This window comes from Sinohyriopsis cumingii, chromosome 11 (genome assembly GCF_028554795.1).
Source record: "Sinohyriopsis cumingii isolate HCF-2022 chromosome 11, ASM2855479v2, whole genome shotgun sequence".
In the NCBI taxonomy this organism is placed as follows: domain Eukaryota; kingdom Metazoa; phylum Mollusca; class Bivalvia; order Unionida; family Unionidae; genus Sinohyriopsis; species Sinohyriopsis cumingii.
In genome coordinates this window covers 15,311,643-15,330,750 of record NC_142971.1, presented here as the reverse complement: position 1 = coordinate 15,330,750, position 19,108 = coordinate 15,311,643, and the positions used below count along the sequence as shown (strand labels likewise).

General features: G+C 36.2%; 1 protein-coding gene across 9 annotated transcripts in view; it reads left to right on the top strand.

The window, feature by feature from the left end:
• LOC149787647 (uncharacterized) overlaps positions 1–19,108 on the top strand; it is a 109,158-nt gene that overhangs the window by 12,166 nt on the left and 77,884 nt on the right. The window contains exon 1 of one of the 9 annotated variants that reach the window (XM_089973837.1): positions 1,680–1,698. The exons of 6 other annotated variants lie outside the window; for them this stretch is intronic. The gene's annotated coding sequence lies outside the window, so the exon portion shown is untranslated. Of the gene's footprint in view, positions 1–1,679; positions 1,699–2,224; positions 2,369–14,809; positions 15,061–19,108 lie in introns of those variants that run through there. 2 more of the 9 variants (XM_089973835.1, XM_089973836.1) reach the window with 2 other exon arrangements.

Genomic DNA, 19,108 nt, shown 5'->3' with positions numbered 1-19,108 from the left:
AAAAAATTCAAGACAAGTCAAGCACTAGAAACAGCAGAAAAGAAAGAACACATACCAGTAAAGAAATTCAAAAGAGAAAGACAGTAAATAAGTGGACTTTTGTGATGTGTTATGAAATTTCATTACGATTCTAATTAATGAGAATATGCCAAAATACATAAGTTTTCAATGTGTTCATCTTCCTTCTAATTGTTTTCGAGGATAGAATTGAGAATTTGTCAAAGCACAATATCAGTATATATCGCGATCTCTCACTATAACAGTATTCAGTGAATCCTTTAAAGAGTACCGTGATATATGCAAGGTAGCCATATACTGGGGTACATTATATGGAAAAACATAATTCACCTAGCATAATGTTATGTTATGGACGGTATTCGTTGCGAGAGAATCAGTGAGAGACAGTTATGTTTAGCGCATGACATACATTCTCTTTTGTGATCAGGCGACACGAAAAAAAACATGTTTTCCTTTTGGCTTAATTTGTACGTAAGCTTCAATGACTTTCAAGTCTTTTGAATGCAATCTCATGTACTGAGCATATTTATCGGCCATTAAGTGTCGATTAAATTACAATTTTGTACATAGTTATAAAAGTCGAAAGGTTTTGTTTTTAATGGCCCTTCCTTTTGTTCGAACTTCTGATGCGTCTATTTCTTCCTATCCTCCTTCTGTTGCAGCTACCTCTAATGGTGTTTGAGGAGCTGAAAATAGATCGTCCTCACCCGTTCCCCCTTAACCTCGTGAATATATTCATGTGTCCACTCTTTATGACGAAAACAAATTGATGTTAACGTACACATTCATGGCTACTTTGTTCATAGATACACTCTAAATGTACTTAGCTTGAGATTTTTATATTGAACACAACCCCCTTTTCAAGTTGTCTAGATCAAATTTTCTTTTCTCGAGGCTTAATGGCGCGTTTATAATCCGCTAAGTTCTTGTTAATTCAAAGCGAATAAACGATCAGGTGTCCAATCATTCGGGTACACAAGTTTCGCACAGACAAACATAGTGAGTGAATGATTTGGACTTTTAACGTAGTTTTAACAATTTTTCAGTCATATCGCTACGATGTCCCCAGTGTGGCAGTTTATAGTGATGTCTAGCACTGGGGCATCATGTCGCAGACATGTAGCATGATGTCCCACTCAGTCACATTATCCTGACACCAGGCCGACCAGTCCTAACACTACCCTCTTAATGCTGATCGCCTAGCGAGGCAGCCGTTAGTACCATTTTTATAAGTCTTTGGTATTACTCGGCCGGGGTTCGAATTCGCGACCTCCCACATCCGAGGGAGAAACGCTTGAATACATGGAATTTTTGCCGAATCAAACAAAGAGACAAATAAATTAATTAATAATTAATTAATTAAATAACACAAATACAAAATGTATTGGTATTTATGATGCTCTACACAATGGTCATATTGACTAAAGCTGGGTGAAAGTCAATAATGGAGAATATTTTCTTCTGTAATTTTATGAGCATTATTTATTAATCATTGTGTTTTTATCTGTTGGGGTAGTGGCCCTGCCCTTTATTGGGAGGGATTGGGTGGAGTGCGGGGAGATAGAGACGGTGGAAGAGGAGCGATGGTGTTTTGGAGGGGTTTCTCAAGTACTATTACCACTCCCTCAAATAGACATCCACTATTGTCATCTAAATGAAAAGGGAAGACGGAAGCTCAAGGTACAAAATATATTACTTTAGTATAATTTACTTCAATTTACACAAGTAGTGCCAATAATGCTGGACGTTTGTATTCATTTACCTAAAATGTAAGATCGGTTTCAATGTTCTCTAAATTAAAAGTGGAAGTGCATTAGATTCTGAGCCAAAGTTATTGATATGTCTGTGGAAGCTGTCGTTTTATGATTTACATATCATTGTTATTGTGATATCTGTTGTTTTCTGATTAATTAGGCCTAAACTTCATTACAATCATGTCATAAGGAGTCATTAGAATATATTCATGGACAACATGATGTCATAAAAAGTCATTAGATAATATTCATGGACAACATGATGTCATAAAAAGTCATTAGAATATATTCATGGACGACATGATGTCATAAAAAGTCATTCAGTATGTATTAATGGAAGACATAATAGCACGGACCGTACATTATTCGGATACGCTCTTTTGGCAACCAACATATCAGGTGTTATTTACACGATTGTGAAAAGTACCGTTATGCGCCAGAGTAAATAAGGCCTTGAAGGTGCGGCACAGGTATATAAACAAATCGCTAATCATTATAGCGCTAAAATTTGATTATTGCGACTTTCTGATGGTCAGAGACTGGACATTGTGGATTATTTACCAGTTGATTGATTCAGGAGACTGTCGCAAGCAGAGGTAGGTGTAAGTTAAATAATAACTTTTAACGATCTGTACATAATACATAAATAAATAAATAATTCAGAGATGAAGTGGGGCAAATCAGCCAGTAAGTCCGTCATGCATACATACATGCATACATGCATGCATGCATGCATCTATGCATGCATATTTGCATACTAATAAATAAACAAACGAAAACATAAATGAATAAATCAATTAAATGTTAAGGTAAGGCGAAATACTTCTTATTTGTAAGACCTGATTACTGATGGAAACAAATTATAAATCATATTATTGAAATCAGAATTCTTTTGTGCTTATTTGAGTAATGTGCTTTGTCTAATATACTTCATATGTTTACAAACACATGGAAAAATCCGAAATTTAAAAATATTATATATTATTTTATGTTAGTTTTTCTGCAAGCAAATTGTTCGCCATAACAAAGGCTTTTATCGACAATAATTGACTTTAATAATACATAGTTCCTATTCGATCTATGATTTGAACCATAGCAGGGATTAAATGACAAAAAACAAGGTTATTGGATATTTATGTGAAGTTTCACTCATTGTAAGAGAAATGGTGCGGTGCATTTGTGAACGACTGACCGTGAGATAAATATGTATCGACACACGTGCATAATCGCATTCGGGCAATGGAGGTAAATAGATCCATATATACATGTATGAATGAGATTAGTAAATATGAATTTGAATTCGGACTAATAGTACGATTTTGAAAGCACAATACCTGGCTGGAACTTATTTCAGTTTACAGAAGAAGAATACATGCAAAACATACATATATGCAGCAGTCTATATGTTGCCATTAGTAACAAATGAAGATTATTGGTGACCAAAATATCTTTCACACAAAAAAGCAACTTATTCATTGTTTTGGCGAGGTCAGCTACAAAGAGTCCTTAAACTTACGACGATGAACTGCAATGTTATTTTAATAAATAAATAATTGAAAAAACAGTGACTTTCAGCAAAACTAAATTTTAACGATACCAATAGGCCATTGTATAGAATTCATTCAAATAGATGTGACTTGAATGAACTACAATTCTACTTATATCCATTACAATATTGTTTTTCTTAAACGGTTTGTCTATTAAGGCTTGCGAAGTTACGGGTCAATTTGTCCCTTGTCTTTCTCCATCCATGCATCAAATGTATAATGAAGAATTTTATATCGTACGTGAGCAATTTAATTTATTATTATCCACGTCTATATTAATTGTATTGATTACCCATTGAGAATGACCCGTGCTAATAGACACATCAATTGTTTCCAACGTAACCGTCAATAACTATCTTGAATATATATATATATATATATATATATATATATATATATATATATATATATATATATATATATATATATATATATATATATATATATATATATATATATATATATATATATATATATATATACTCCCCAAACCATAATATACCATCAGTACTCCATATAAATACAATATATGCTTTTCTTGATCCAGGACATTCGGTTGCTAGTTTAGTCTGTATGAAACTCAATATCATATATGATCTTGACTGAATCAGCACAGAGCTATTTTGCAAACGAGTATGCCCTTTGTCCATAAGTTCAATCAACGGTGTGTACTTCGAGTGAGGGTGTTTTCCTTAGGTGTCATAAAAATATAACAATTTCTTGTTCTTTATGGTGTTAAATTTGGCAATATGTTTTTGTTTACTACGTGCTATAACATGGTGTCAAATACTAGTATTCTGGCATAATAGGGACATGTAATTATTGTAAAAGGAACCTCGTGTTCTATTACGTTTTTCTTTTTCGGTAAACACTGTCATTATTATTACACTTTCCGAACAAACAGAGGATATTGTGTTACCAGTTTAAATCTGAAACTTTAGAATATGATTTAGGCATGTCGACAGGTGTGAACCATGGTTTTCGAATTCGTTACTGTGTTGAAGGGATTGTGTCACAAACATGTATGTGTGTGTGTCTCTTTCGTACCCTACGGATATTCGAACGCGGGTTAGGGGGAAAACGGCACCCATCGCCGTACCTGTACGCACCAACCCACATACCATCTCAACCATTTATACATCACCAAAAGATGATGTTACTAAGTCGGTGGTATATGCATCCGTGCGTAGCATACACACCCACATGTCAGCCTAGTAGTTAATTCTCGTCTGTACATCTGTCGGTGATTACAGACAAAGCGATGGATACCATTTACCCGCTGACCCGGATAACACCATACATATTTATTAATTTCAAACGGCTAACACCATACATATTTATTCATTTCAAGCGTCTAACACCATACATATCCTTTATTTTCAAGTATCTAGCACCATACATATTCATTAATTTCAAACGGCTAATTCCATACATATTTATTAATTTCAAGCGTCTAACACCATACATATTCATTAATTTCAAGCGTCTAACACCATACATATCCATTAATTTCAAGCGTCTAACACCATACATATCCATTAATTTCAAACGGCTAACACCATACATATTCATTAATTTCAAGCGTCTAACACCATACGTATCCATTAATTTTAAGCGTCTAACACCAAATATATTCATTAATTTCAAGCGTCTAACACCATACGTATCCGTAATCAGACTTCATACAACGTAACTAAAAGTGGAAAGTTAGCTAAGTAATGTACTCCTAGAGGTCAAGTACCAGTAAACGGTTGTGGCAGATAGCAGCTAAATATACGTCTACGGGCTCTTCAGCTCGAATGTCTCAAGGAAACGGGATGATACAACCAATATATGGCGCTCAAATTATACAGCTGCTTAACAAGTAACAAATGAGAATAGTCTTAGGCGCGAGACCTGCGCTTCCCATGCCCAGGCCCGGTCCTAAGATGTATGCGGCGCACGTCAGCAAGCGATAAGCGGGTCCCACCCCCATGCAACAAAAACAAAAAAAATAAAAATAAAAAAAAATGCATTGTGGAGTTGATTTCCTGAAAGCGCGGCGCCCAAGACGGTTCTGATAGAAAACGACTGAATATTGCTGTTTTGCTAAAGACTTCAAGTTTTCTGCAGTAAAATTTTCTTACAGTGAAATGTCTATGGTTATGCCCTGGAAATGCTTAAAATTCAGGAGTTTCCGGGGTCTTCGTCCCCTGGGCCCCACTGAGCTTTCCGTACCACAGATCCCTCCTCTACCTGTTCACGTTCCCCTATAAACGACATTTCTGGACTCGTCCCTACACATACGATGTTGAAAACAGTACATATTTATCTTGGAGACGAAATATAAAAGGCTAAGTATTTGTTTCATAAGAGTTCAGGCCACCACTAACTCGTTTTCTGTAGACATCAGTGTTGGCGATTGAGAAAATCAACTGTTCTATCCACTAGATGGCACCATTCACATGTTCTTCTTGACTGAATCGAGTTCAAACTTCATGAACAATCAAAATGGGTGCTTCGCAGGCGGCATTTTATCGAGATAAATTACTTACTGCGATCTAGAGGGCAAAGCTGCCTTAATCAACAGTGTCGCACTGGATATACACAGTGTCTTCTTGGCCTGCATCGAATCTAAGTGTCTGGGCAAGGGCCCGTTTACGCTTGCGCGGTGGCTAAGGAGTCAGGGAAGTCTGTGATGTAAACCACCAATAACTGTACCAACGGACGAAAACATTTGATGACGTTTTGGTCATTTGTTTTAAGAACGAGAATATTAACAGCAGTAAGTTTCCTATCAGTCAAAAATTTGGGATGACATTTCGACAGTAATGTTAATCCAGCTGATAAAGAAGTCTGAGGGTACGTAGTGGCACTGTTCTTCAAATCGACATCAGATATTTCATAATGATCAGACATGAACTGAGTAGTTTAGTTCGTGTTTAGACCCTAATTACTGTCCTTAAACCTTGAATATGGCCCTTAAAATTAAACTTTTTAAATTATATCAATTATAACTTAATTGAATCGAATGTTTTTTTATATGTATCTCGTTTAATTTGTAATCTTTTAGCGTTTCTTGTGAGTCCGTTTGCTATCTGCTTCAGGAAACAGCGTTAAGTAACTTGTGAGTAAAACACGATCTTCGTCTTCATTAGTTGCAATTTTGTACGTCTAATGTAATGGTAATGACAATTTATCACAGTTGTCATATTTCAGACGTTGTGCCCTACAGTCTGAAAATCAAAGAAAATTAAATAATATCAATCAAAATGAACAAAAATTACCCAAAATTGAGCGAAATTAAACCGAAAAAAGAAAAGAAAATTTACATTAACCTGAATATAGATGTAAAAGTTTTAGTATTACTAATTAAAAGATAATTTCGTCATTAGTCAAGCAGAACGTCTATGTATGAGTTGTAAACGTATCATCCTCTCGTAATTTTCCTTTTCTTTCTTTGTTTGCTTCGATTACATTTTACAATCATGAAATTATGTTCAAAGCGATTACGCAACTGAGACGGTCGATTTTAAGTGTAAAATGCTTTTGCATTTTAAAGCGACTCTTCGTAATACATATAGCACATAAAGGTATAAATCAATCCATCAGGGAGCGGGATATTGCAAAATGTTAACGGGAAAGTCTGGGCATTTAATTTTGTTATCTCTGTATTAAACTATTATTAAATTGTACTCTTTTTTTGTACCAATTTTCAAAGCTGTGTAACGCCAGATATTTAAAATGGCGTTATTGAATCATCACAGTGCCGCACCAAGTTGGATCAATCTAGGTACTTTGCAATGAATTAAATTAACCATCCTTTCTCATCTGGTGACGCCGCACAGGAAATTCTTGCCGGTGATAATGATTGGGATATATAAATTCTTATTTAAGTCATAAATTCTTCAAATTGGGTGAACACTTTTTTATTTATAAAATTTTTGGCACATTATATCCTTCTAAGATAGAAATTTTTAAATGTCGGAGACTAATTAAACAAAGAGATCTGGAAATGTATAAAAGTATTTATGCATTATATATATATATATATATATATATATATATATATATATATATATATATATATATATATATATATATATATATATATATATATATATATATATATATATATATATATATATATATATATATATATATACTATTTATGCCATACTTATTTAGTTCGTTGTATTAGTATGCATAAGGCCTACGTTGTATTCGTTGTTTATTCGTTGTATTATATAGTATGCATAAGGCCTACGTTGTGTTCGATGTTTATTCGTTGTATTAGTTAGTATGCGTAAGGCCTACGTTGTATTAAAAGGCCTACCGACAAAATAACTTGACTCACGTTTCAAAGAAGACCGGTCAACAGATTGATCAATGCTTGAATGCGTCATTTGACATGGCTAATCTCCTCGTACAGCCATCCCAACAACTGACGGACTTTATTTTGTAATAATTGCATTTCTTGCAACATACTTGTAAACTCTCTCTCTCTCTCTCTCTCTCTCTCTCTCTCTCTCTCTCTGGCACATACACACGCACGCACGCACGCACGCATGCACATGATCAGTTAGAGTTAAGTAGTCAGGTTTAACCGAACGGGCCGATTGTGCTAAACATTTACATATGTAATAAATAACATGAACTATATCCATTGACTGTATACTGTTCTTTAACCACGATTTTCCCTTACGTCACCAACTGATCGAAGTTCAGGTTTTTATACAGATAGGGACTTATGGGTATCGATAGGACAGTGACCGATTGTTGCGAATATTATATTATGCTCTGTTCGGTAGTGAACTCATAATACGACCAATCCTTTCTTCACTATCTTACAATGTGTTTACGACTCGCAGATTTTACCGCTCCGGTGGCCTAGTGGTTAGAGCATCGGATGCGGGAGGCCGTGGGTTCGATCCCCGGCCGAGTCATACCAAAGACTTATAAAAATGGTACTAACAGCCGCCACGCTTGGCGCTCAGCATTAAGAGGTTAGTGTTAGGACTGTTCGGCCAGGTGTCAGGATAATGTGACTGGGTGGGATATCATGCTACATGTCTGCGGCACACACACACACACACACACACACTGGCAGATTTATCGTCTGCTATATTGCTAACCACATATCTAATGATTTGATTTTTATTTCTTTGACCTTATTTTTGTCTTGCGTGCAACGAATGTCCCATTTGGCGAGATAATATTATCATATCTGTGTTGTTTTTTTGTCAGATTGTTGTAGCTTTATTTTGAAAACATCCGGGGAGATTATAGGATAAAAACGCCATAGATCAAGGTTACACGAGGTACGTGTTTATGTTGAGGGTTGACGGTAAATAGTTACATTTATTGGAACTGAAACCTTCTGTTGTTGCCACGGATGAATAGTCATTAGATCTTAAATTTACCATACGATATAAAATATCGTGCGGAATTTGAGGGACAAATATAAAATGTGTGGTCAGTGTTTTATTCGTCAACGTTATTTTGAAGACTAAATCAATATATAATGTACCTACAGGTTGTTGTCAGACTATTTATCACATTATCCAGTATACATAAAGCATTCTTGTACATAGATCAGAGTCATTGATAAAGGTCACCCTGTGAATTTTTAGCTTCTGGTAAATTATTGAAAGTTTTACGAAGTGTGTATATCGTCTTGGTTTATATCAGAGTTCTTATTGTTATCGGATTTTGGCACATACGTTAAATAGTGATAAAATATTATCGGAATGGAAAGTTCAAAGGGCAAGGTAATAGGGGTTAATTGGACGAGTGTTACAAAGGTCACATTGACATTAAACACAGTGAAGACAATAACCGTACGTATTGTTAAGGCAATACTTAATACGTTCTCTCAGCATCGTTGGATGACTAAAGTGTGATTTGAGGGAACGGAAAAGTGTATTTAGCAGCCGGTCAAGGAAATGTGACCACATAGCTCATTAGAGAGCAATATGTTCAAGGACTCGAACCCAAGACCATAAAGTTGTGTATTCGGTGATTTACTTCTGAGCTAGCATGGGTTTTAAAAACAAACCATCTGTTCAAGTTATCCTTCATGTATAACCGCACATGATTTACTACGCTGATTTTCTAAAGTGTTTACGAGATGGTTAACTATTTAGTAAATTCTACAACGCACCTCTTGAACTGAGCTATATTCCAGTTTTATTTTCAATTAACCTTATAATTTCAATCCCATAGTGACATACATGTCAACACATAGCCCTTACATACAAAGTATATCTTAAATCAACAAATCAATCACCGCTATATCATATACAATCATTGGTTGATATGTGTCCTACAGAAGAAAAAAAAAAACACTGCGCAACCCCCCCCCCCCGTCCCCCCCCCCCCACCTCTCTCGGGGCCCCGAGTGGCCGAGTGGTCTAAAGCACTCTCCGTCACGGATCACTGCCATCTCACCTCTATCTGCATGGGTTCGAGTCTCGAATTCGGCTAGTAGCTTCTCGTGGGTCGGTGGTTCTTTCCGAGGTTTTCCCGGGTTCTTCCTCCACCATTAATACTGGCCGCCATGTATAACCTACCGTGTGCTGAAAAATGGCGTTAAACCCTACAACAACAACTCTCTCTCTCTCTCTCTCTCTCTCTCTCTCTCTCTCTCTCTCTCTCTCTCTCTCTCTCTCATATCTCTTTTCTTCTATGTACTGACACCATATTATTGTACTGGGAGGACTGAATAACAATCAAAATATTAATAACAGTATTGATAGTGATGTTTACCAATCGAAAATCTATATCATCACATTAATGTGAGAAACAATAAAGAACTAAATAACTGATACAAGAGGAGATCGTTGACGCAGTTAAAAGCATGATTGCGTCTCCATGTTATAATTGCACTTCATTTATACCATTATTCAATCAATAGCACACGTTTCTTACAAGACTGTTTAATATTTACTTGTATTTTACTGCAGACGAATTGTTATCTCTCAGCGTTCAGATGTCAGTTTTTTATATAATTTACATGGTCATATAAGGATATGATACATGAGTCGATTACTTCATATACGACATTGAAATATTTGTATGTGTGTATCTATGTATGAACACCTGGTTTCCTTTTAATGAAACAAAATGTATGCATCTCGACATGTATCCATACACGTCACCTCATGAAATGGGACTAAACACTCTTCAAACATTTCCTCAAAAAAATGGGATTGAACAATCTTTTTTTACCAGTATACAATTCCTCAGGATGTAGGACATAACATTCTTTGTTCTTATTTTGTTCATGTTGTTTCATAGTCGCACGTACGAAACAAACAAAGCATGGTACGAACCTATCCCCATGTTAATTCTGGTAACATTGACAGTGTATTTCTCGCTTTCTTTTGTCTTCTTTTGTTCGTGCTTGACGCGATTCATTAAGTCGTAAAGGCGAACAGGCCGATGTATAGATCATGTTTTCCCAAAATATTTACATAATTATACAGTTATGGGCAGGGTAAGGAAGACAAAGCTCTAAACTCTGTGATTAATTTCATTTTCATTGTTGTTTTTCAAAACACATTCTCGATCATCTGATAGCAAAAGTTGTGGAAATAAAACTTATAAACATGCATTTAATTACAACCGATTCCTTTGTGCTTATTTCAGGTGAAGGACATTAGTATAAAAAATCTATTCAACATAATGTAAATAACCTCGTAATCAATATCGGTAGTCAAAAGATATACGTAAGTAAAAGTAAAAGAAATACATTTACACATCTTATATTTTTGTCCATGATTTTTTTTCTCCTTTAAATTATTCATTTAATAATTTCAAAACAAAGGAATCTGGAAACTGGATCACGATTGATGTCGGTCAAACTTCAATACCTCGCAAAGAACCATGCCATGTTGTCACTGTTGCCACTGGTTCAGCACGAGTTTTATAAAGTCACAGCTGGCCTGAACGAATTGTAGTGCGTGTTTGATCAACTCCGTCACCTTCATAAATGTCGCTATAGAACGCATACAGACTCAAATAGTCATAACTTTACAATTTCTAATCCGATTTTCTTGTAAATTTCAATATTTACTGGGAATTTACATTACATTGCATTCAAGTTTTAATCTCTCATGATGAAGACTTTGAGTTTTACACATCAATCGATATTCTACTGGGTAGGTCGAGCTTCTTTTGTTCGCGTCATCCACTAGATATTAATTTATGATTTTGTCTCATAGACTTCACATAGGAGGTAAATGAACAATATTTTGACTAATATGTCGTCGTCAAGCAGCATAATGTCATCGACCAGGACACATGTTGTGACACTGTGGCATCACCCATCTCTCCCGTTATATTTATTGCAAGCTTCGCACCCAAGTGTCACGACAACTTGTCCAAGTGAGATTCTGGACACTACACATACAATAATCTATAAATGTAGACACCGGGGGCGGACAATGAAACATCGTTTAGTACAGTTGGGAGGGAGTAGGGCTAAACAAATAGGCGAGGAATCTGTGAGATGGAACACCCGGGGCAGAAAATGAGTTGCGGTTGGGAAGCCCGTGTGAGTTTCTGCATTTTAAGCGTTTCCAGGGCATAATTTTAACTGTAAATAAAACTTGGGTTGGGGTACCGGCTGTACACTCCCCATCCCACCCCCGTTTCCACCTATGTTTACGGCCTTATAGTGCCCATAAAATGTTCTTTGCATGAACATGTGCACAAAAGTTACCTGTCTGTTAAGCTAAAAATTGCTTTAAAGATATACTTTTTCATTTAATTATTCAACTTTATTCATAATTGAATTCATGGAATGAATACATATAGGGGCGGTTTGGGTGAAATCGTAATGTTAAATGTTTAATGATATTATAATGTCACAACGTGCATCCTCGTCGACAACGTATATTGCTTAACGATGACGTATTCGGGAAAACCTTCTTAAGTAATACCTGTTGTTAAGTCTACGGGACAAATCAGAGTACATTCTAATGAATTATTAATATCACCGAAATTAATTCATACATGTATCATGTTGCAATGTATGCTGCAAAGTAACACATGAACACATTTATTTTTAAGCAATAGCTATTGTCACGTGTGGTGTACTTTGCTAAATAAACTGAATCACACCGTGTTAACCCGTGCTTAACGTGCACTCATATGCGAACAGCGTAGACCCTCGTCTGGTGATTGATATACCAATGTTTATGATGGTTGCTTGAAATCGGGAAAAGAACTATCATTCGTCTTTTAAAAACGTGGCTTTGGGGTTTACGTAAAAGAAATTGGCGTCTAGAAATTAAATCTGATCAAACCAGTTTTTTCACCGAGGGTTTTTTAAAACATTTGTAACATCAGTGCCTGTATCTTGGCAATGTGCATCCCTTAAACCTCCCAAAATGTTTATCTAAGTTTTGTAGATTGACAACCGGAGGAGAGATATTATTTATATAAGGTATGTCGAGATTTCTTTCTGAACCTTCCTAATAGACCATCCAAAGTGGAGTAGGTGACATTTTCAGCCGCCAAAAATGACAAGTCACCGGATGAACTTTTGTCATCTTGTCATGTTAATTTAAACGAGCTGTTGTAATACATTTAGACCAGTCAATCAATATGTGGTGAATTGTTAGAGTTATATGCTAACATAGAGAAAAGCTCAATGGTAGCGTGACACCACGAGCGAACAGCGGTGACCCGATCTTAGGGAACATTTGAGTCTACTTTTTTCGCTATTGAGCACGTGCAATTTGTGTCATTAGAGGTATGTCGATCTAATAAATACTTGTCATTCTGTGGGGAAAAAATAAAACTTATCTATGCCGAAAGGAAATACCGGTTCATTATAAAGTACAAGATCACATTCATACTAAATGCTGAAGCGATAAGCATGCAAGATTAGTTATTTGGATTAAAGTACACACAATTTATAGTATACGAGTAATTTTACAGCTGAATAACATTTATAAAGCTTTGTATTTTCACTTGTATTGAACTGAATACAGAAGCTTTGAATTTGATGATCTGTACGACAAAATTTTAATAGTTGATTTTTTTTATCACTACTCCGTCTAATCATGCAATAACGTAGACTCTTCGCTAAATTCTTGCCCAGATTAATATAAAACGTTATAAAGTTTAACACACCCAATTATTACAAGTTGAATGTACGTGTTTCTATTTAAATTTCTGAAGAACTCGTCATTACCATGTATTATCGAGGAACAAAATAAGACGAGTCACCGGATGATCTTATCCTAAATTTTCACAAGAATGGTTCGAATCTGAGAAGTGGATGAGTAAATATTGCTGTCATTAAAAGAATCTAATATTTTAACTGAACGAAGTTCGATTGAGCCATGGACCCCACCCCAATCCGTCATTGGCCGGAGGTAGTCTTTTTGTATTTGGTTACATGATGTATGTTACTTGAGCATCGCTGTCCTTTCAACAATCAAAAGAGAGTGTTTGTTTTGTGGGGTTAACGACATTTTCAGCACATGATAGGCTATACATGGCAGCCAGTATCTCTGATGGAAAAAAAGACAGGAAATCCTTATGAAGAACCACGACCACGGGAAGCTACTGAAAAGAATTCTCATATACTCACATTGCCCGAGACTGCGACTCGAATACACCCAGACAGAAGTGAGATGTCAGTAGAGAGAGAGAGAGAGACAGACAGACAGACAGAGAACGAGAGAGAGAGAGAGAGAGAGATAAGAGAGAGAGAGATTTCGTTCATTCATTTCCTATTATTTTTTTAAAAATCATTTTAACCATCGTTATACAGCACAACAGTAATAAATGTTTATTGAAAAGCGCATCGAGTAGGCGGAACAGTCGACGAATATAAATTGACTTTCTGCTTTCATCGGTACAGCAGGTACAAACAAGCGGGCTTCCCAAACTAGTGACTACAATACAGCCATTCAGTCTCATATCTGTTTACATAATTATCAAAATGAATGACAAAATTACCAAATTTGTTGATGTAGTGAAACAGACAACATTCAAGTGTTTGTATGCCACATTTGGTTTGGCCAGCTCAAGTTTAAAAATCTCCACCACAAACTATCGTGTTTAAATTCGTGAATTCCGCAATTTGATTAGTGTACCGATCAAAAGAAAAATATATATGAAAACCAGGAGGATTGGTTTTCATGAAATTGTCGCTGTCAATATTCAAATACATGGTACACTGCTCAGCATTGATTCCAAATACATGTGAGATGGATGGAAATGGATAGAGACGGGATAATGCTAAGGTTTATGATCCGAAAAGACATTCTGTCAGACTTACGGTCATAGTTCTTCATCGCTTTGACCCTGATGGCTTGATGTTAATGACTGATCAAAAATTAAATCATAACATTAAAGAAAAATGAAAAGAGGCATATACAAAAATCAACTATAAAAACAGTGAATGTATTCAGGCAGGGCAGGACTGATTATTCTGTTATACTCTTCAGCTCCGGGTGAGTGGATATGTTCAGTACTCGCTAATGACCGATTTGTTGTTGCCGGTTTAAATGTTTTTCAAAGAAGAAATATTGTTAATGATACCGACATTTTTAGTGAGAGAAAAAAACAAGGCAGGAGCTTCATGCAAAAAGAATAATTTATGAAATGTCAGGCTCCACTGATTAGAGTAGAATTGTATTTATTCCCGACGTTGGCATCGGTACTGTATTTCGGTACGCATATATCCTGGATTTTATATAAAAAACACACGGATACTTTGAAGCTGTTCATTTTGGAGGGAGGTAAGAGATTTCTTTTCAGAACATTTCTACCTAAAAAAAGTTTGCAAACTATTTGAGTATTTTGCCGCATCACGTACACGTAACAACCTTACCATAATTAACGCCTGATGAGACAAATTATATAAGTGAATTTGGATATTTCTGTCCTTGTCATCTCTTCTGAACTAACGGGTACGTCATGCCCGCAGAAAGCTAGATATCTACCGATTGCAACAATGGAATCAGTCAAACTACCGTATGGTCATTTGCAGTTCAATCTGTGATTAACTTGCAATTTGTCAATGAACAAGACAACATTGCTTCACAAACCACAACTTCCAAAAAGACAAAATAAAATTATGTAAAAAAGGAGTAAAAACTCATTTTATTTTATCGTTTCCGTATAGTTCAAACTTTCAAGCGTCACTACACACAGTGAGATCCGCCCATCAACCATATGTCAATCAATCAATGTGTACACGCATCAACATTGGGGGGGGGGGGGGGCCGAGTGGCCGAGTGGTCTAAAGCGCTCTCTGTTACGGATGACTGCCAGCTCACCTCTGTCTGCGCCGGTTCGAGTCTCGGATTCAGCCAATGTGGGTATGTGAGAAAGCTTGCCAGTAGCTTCTCGTGGGTCGGTGGTTCTTTCCGGGGGTTTCCCGGGTTCTTCCTCCACCATTAATGCTGGCCGCCATGTATAGCCTATCGTGTGCTGAAAAATGGCGTTAAACCCTACAACAACAACATCAACATTGAGGGGCTCTGGAAGGCCAAATGGTCCAAGGCGCTCGCCTTTACATATCACTGACATCTCACCTTTGTCTGCGTGCATTCAGGTCTCGGTTCGGCCAAAGGTATGTAAGAAGGCTTGCCAGTGTACGTCGGTGATTCTTCCTCCATCGAATATACTGGCCGCCATGTATATTCCTATTATGTACCGAAGAGTGGCATTAAATTCACAAAGCCAAACTGAAAAACCGTCACCACTGAATGAATTGCTGATCAAACTCATCGCTGGCTTTTTGTGAATCATGTAGCCATAACACATGCAGAAATACACCGTTGTAGCGGGGTCAGGCATTTAGATAGATTTCACTACATAAAATGTCTAAAATGAAGTGTTACAATTTACTGTCGTTTGTCTGATTGTCATTAATTTTTTCACATAAACTCCAATTATATGTTTACTCTTACGCTGTAATACTGACAAACAAAAACTCTTTTCACGTAAACGGCTTTGCTAATGAATGTATGTGATTTCTTCTGATTTTGCGATTTGTTAAGACTCTTCTCCTCTCTGTCTATCTGTTTGTGTCTCTTTCTGTCTGTCTCTGTGTCCGTCTGTCTCTCTGTTCTCTCTGCCTCTCTGCCTGTCTGTCTGTCTGTCTGTCTCTATATATATATATAGAGTCTCTCTCTGTCTCTCTCTCTGTCTCTGTCTCTGTCTCTCTCTCTCTCTCTCTCTCTCTCTCTCTCTATATATATATATATATATATATATATATATATATATATATATATATATATATATATATATATATATATATTTGTATGCATGAAGTTTGCTTTCCATAACTTTTGTTGGTTATGGGCTATGAACTCGACCTTAATCATTATATTGATGTTTAATAGTATTTGGTGTCTCGATACACCAGTATGTTATTTGATTTTCACGTGATATCGGAAACTCATTTTCCAATGACATTTTATAGAGCTGACTATATTCATCAAGTAATGAGAATAAAGAATCCCCCAGACGACTGCTACACCGCCAGCTTGGTTCGAAAGAAGTCTAAAGTATTCAACTTTCTGGTCTTGATAACAGAATATTCATAAACCAAGTCGTAATTTTGTAGGCTTACATGCAGATGGTGAATATTTTGGAAGCAGATTTTTATTTGACAAAAAAGGGACATATTTGTCTTGAGTTTGTCTATTTATTTTATTAAGATTATTTAAAATATTTGTGTTGAAGCTCTCGGATGATTAAAGTTTAACCTTCCGATTTTTACCAAGGTCGACATAACACCCTTATCATCAGATTATCGTACAAAATCTCGGATTAGATACTGGTAGCAAATGACCAGTAAAACGTACGAATCTTACTTAAATTGGCAACCATTTATTAAATTGAACACAAAACGTTAGAATGTACAAGCATAACATTGCGAAAAGAAAGAATATATTTCGTATGCAATCGAATATGGAAAATCATAATCGAAAGCTAAATAAATGGATTTTCAGACCAATCCTCACTTATTTATTCACCGTCATACCACTACTGATAGAAACTTGAGTCATTATTAGAATATCGATAAGTTTTACAGGAATCAGCATCAAATAGAAACCATCATTATTAGATTTGATTTTTCTTGATGGCGCTGGAAGGATTGTGAAGCGGGCATTGAAAGGTAATGATATGTTATTGATCCTCCAAGGGCGTTGCGGACAAATTTTAATTTATAAATGTCAGATATTTTGACACATTAAAACAGGACGAGATTATATATTAATAATATGAAACTTTTGAAATTAGTAGGATTGACTATATATTAATAAGTTACAGATAATATATATGTATGTCAATATAAGGTTTGAGTACGTCGAGCATGAAAATACATCCATTCTATAATTTTTATAATTTGAAATATCGCTGGGAACCAGTCTTGTATGTGAGTTTTCGGTTGTTTCTAGTTTTTCGAGAATGCAGACTTGAGTACTCTTTACAAAGGGAACGACAAAGTTCTTCGTGCGATGCGGAGTATCTCGGTCATTGACGTATAATTGTTAATGTATTTAAAAAAGGCACACGCGATTCTACGTTGTAAATGAATAGTTAATTAGAACGTAAACAATGATTGATTTTTTTGACAGGAGGTCAGAACAAATAAGTACATTTCAGGTAGCAGGCTTGTTTTGATGTATTGTCATAGTTCTTGTCCGTCTGAAGAGTAAATTTTGATATGGTGAGAGTAGCATTGAAATATACTTAATCTCGAACATTGCTGAAACAGGCTAACTGCCAAATGTTAATGTACAGAGTTTGGCAAGGTCCCTTGTCCAAAATATTATTAAAATGCAACAAGACTTCCCGAAAACCAGAAGCTGCTAGGACCACTAATTTTGGACACATTGTAGTAGTAGCCCGAATACAGGAGTGCGCTTGTTGATTAGTATTAGAAAGGCTTGGTTAGGAGCGCCGAATCACACAGGGTCCAATTTACTCCGAATCACACAGGGACCAATTTACGTCGAATCACACAGGGACCAATTTACGCCGACTCACACAGGGACCAATTTACGCCGACTCAACAGGGACCAATTTACGGCGAATCACACAGGTACCAATGTACGTCGAATTTGCGTTAATAGGAGCTTACAAAACTGAATTGTGAATGATTTATATGAAACCATTTTTATTCTTCTTGTCTGAAATTAAAACATGTACAAGAGGCAACATTCTCGGGCAATTTATGTATAATTAAAACATGTAAACAGGCTGACGTGGTTGAGCGCTTCGACTAAACCTCCTTAGCATACAGTATGGAGATTAGCGCCGAGAGAGAAAAACTGATTACAAGCAACACCAATGGCATCAGTACTGAAATAAAGGTCAGTGGACAAAAGCTGGAAAGAGTCACAAGCTTCAAGTACTTGGGATCAATTGAAACCTCCAAACCAGAACTAATTTACAGGATTGCTTAGACAATAGCAGCAATAACAAGGTTGAGACCAATATGGAAAGATACCAACTTTGCTTTTTGTTTCAAAATAAGGCTGATGCACTCGATTATCATATCCATTTTTTTCTGCATGCTTGTGAAACATGGACGCTCACATCAGATCTACAAAGAAGGATTAAAACCTTCGAAATGAGATGTTACCGCAAGATCTTGGGCATCTCATACATTGACCATATAACCAACAAAGAGATCCACAACAGGATCCAACGAGCCAACGGACCCTATGAAGGGTCCACTGTATAACCACTGTAAAAAAAAGCGCAAACTTAAGTGGTACGGTCATGTCTCAAGATCATCTGGACTGGCAAAAACAATCTTGCAAG